Here is a 3,102-nt window from a genome sequence, read left to right on the forward strand (position 1 = left end):
TCAATTGCTTTTGATCAATTGATCAAAAGCATTTAAAAATGCATTAATACTCTAATACTCAGGGGATATTAAAATCTTGCAGATCCTTACGTACTTAATAAGAGTTAATCGATTTATCTAAAAATTGTCAACGTTTCAATAAGTGGATTCCAGAAATTTCAGGTACTCTTCGATCCGATATTCACTTTCAGCGGCGTTCGCAGACTATAAAAAAAGGACTCATACATTATGCAATAAGTTTTAAACTCTATTATAATTAGTGCTTCCTTGAGGCGGCGGTGGTTGCACTCCGGGCTAACTTGACCTTGAAAACAAAGTTTTGGTCAACATACAAGGAAGTTACATGAAACAGTGGACAAATATCGTTCATTAGTTTCTTTTATACTGTATTTGCAGAATAAGCTGTAAATCATAGATTTTCTGTTATTTGTTGAAAATGGAATTAGAAGAAAGGCAACTGAGACAAAAGAGGGCAATAAATAAAAGCCCGAAAGCTCGTTGTTTATGTATTCGGTTTGTTCACATATCATTTATGTTCAAATAAACAGAAAAAAAAACTTTGCAAATAGATGCCTTTCAGATCCAGACTCTATTATAATTATTCAGTTTGTCTAAGGCTTGACTTCAGTCCTGTTTTTAAAAAAAGAAATTCGACACACCTTGAATAAATTTATAACACGAGTAGTATAGAAAAATTGTTACCAAATAGCTGTCTGGCTTGAAATATTGTCAACTCTGGTGATAAAACACGCTCGCACTTTGCCCATCCATCGCTACGTAGAACCTCAACCCAGTTGGCTCCCTCCAAAAGCAGCAACAATCGTACGTAACGCTTGTGACTATTACTGCAAATCTTACAAAGGCGGGTTTTTCGCAAAAGTTTTTTCGCCTATTGTTTGTTTGCCGAGCCGCTTTTTATTCCTATATTTAATTAACTAAAATTATACAATAAATTGGAAGCAAAAATATCAAAAGTAATTTTTATTCAACCGTAGACGCCGAATTTTATTACGCCGATACTTGTTTTAAAAGAATTTGTTCATTTTGGATGTTATTTTTCACTCTTGTTCCTCAGTGAATTCAAATGTGAAAGAAATTTCGGGTGGCCCAGGGGAACGGGGACGTAGCTCAATCAGTAGAACGCTCGCTTCGCACGCGAGAGGTACCGAGATCGATGCTCGGCGTCTCCATTTGCCGCTGTTATTTTTACAAACGTCTGAAGGAATAAATTTTTTGGCACCACAAAAAGTAACTCGTTTTTCCGTTCCGCACTTCTAAACAACGCTAAGGACTAGATGCATGCTTCATTTCATTACAGTCGGAGTGCGATTGTTCTGTATGGTACTTATTATTTGCAAATTGACTCCTGCGAATTTTATAAACATACGACGTGTCTCTATAAGCTGTAATGAAAGTGTTCACAAGAATGCTACAACGGTTAGCAAAGCGTTTCTCGTTGACGCTTGCAGCCGATCGCAAAGAGCGCGTAGTCTACTTTTACTACCAGTGATTTTCTTCGTTTATATCCGCCTAATAGACTGAACTATTTACAGATGGTATTTCAGCCAGTTAGTCGCCGGGAATATGGCTCAGATAGTAGAGTACTCACTTAACATGCAAGAGGTACCGCGATCGATACTCGGCAATTCCAGGTTCATACTTTTGTTCGTTTCTTTAAATCTGATTTCTCTTTTAAAATCTTTCGTCCGTTCTCATTACGTCCGGTTTGAATAAACTATGTGATCGAATTCTAGAAATACTTTTCAGATTTTTGCTAAAGTTATCAAATAATTCTCTCTGAAATTTAAACAAAAATTCACTCTGTCATACATCTGGCTCAAAAAAATTCCCTATTTGCAACTTTTCGGTTGAGTAAAATGTATATCCGAAATTCATATCGTTTCGAAAGCAGGCTGCAAGTACACCGTCCATATACAGTCGGTAGCAGCAATGTACAGTATATGAGTACCACGTTTCCAGGTGTGACGAAAGCGTAGAGGGAAAAAAATTACATTGGGATGGAGACGCCGATTATAGATCTCGGTACCTTTCACATGCAAAGCGAAAGCTTTGCATGTGAAAGGTACCGAGGCTCTACCATCTGAGCTACGTCCCCGACGTTCAGAATGCCTTTACAGCTCATTTGCATTCTTTCGTTATCTTCTTCCAAGTAACGCTTTCACAGTTGCAATCGATTATATTCGTGTTTTCAGCTGAGCGATGCGGTCTTGGTGTAAAACATGGAAATTTTCGAACTGTGGTCTCTTTCGAGAAAACGTTCGACGCCATTGTCGCGATGGCAGTGAAATGTGACAGACGGGAAAGATAAATGAAAATATCTTTGGAACAAGAATATTGTTGACAACGTACGAATCCGGACTTGTTCGAAAAATCAGTCTACTGCTTTCAAGAGCAGTGGCTAAGCATTGGACTCGCAGGTTTGTGCGCTACTTACTGTTTACAACTGCTGTGCACAGACGCTTTCGTTTTTTAGACGACACTAGCCAGTTCCGTACATGCATGTGTTTAGACTGTACTGTACATGAAAAATTGAGCAAACGAGCATCTCCACAAATTCGCCGATAATCTTAACCGAAACCGTGAAAACATTGATTATTTGCGAAAAATTTTCCTAACAAATTGATCGTTGCGTCTCTTTAATTAAAAATCATTCTCCTAACTACATATATTGATAGATTCTGCCGCTACGAAAAACAGGCGATCTACACCGGATCGCTAAGCGGGGAGATTTGAACACACTTTATCAGTATTCCATGAATACTTTTCGGAACTACGCGATTTCGACAAATCAGCTAAAAAGGCGTCTTTGAATCTCACAGTAATAGTTAAAAAGGTCATGAAAAAGGTTGGAAACCCATGGTATACGGCAATGTGACACAGGCGATCTGCCAAGAGAGGATGCCTCCCGGGAGGCTTTTTTGGAAAACTGGTCCCTATTTAGATGTTGCTAACGTAAAGAAAATCCGGAAAACTCCACGCGGCCAACCCATTGTTAAGACGAGAACCCACGATCAACTATTCAATACCTGTGTTCAGTAGTGTTATTCACTCGGCCACTAGTGGACCATTAACTTTTGAACT

This window comes from Centruroides sculpturatus, unplaced genomic scaffold, assembly GCF_000671375.1.
Source record: "Centruroides sculpturatus isolate CEXI.00-Female unplaced genomic scaffold, Cexi_2.0 scaffold496, whole genome shotgun sequence".
Taxonomy (NCBI): Eukaryota; Metazoa; Arthropoda; class Arachnida; order Scorpiones; family Buthidae; genus Centruroides; species Centruroides sculpturatus.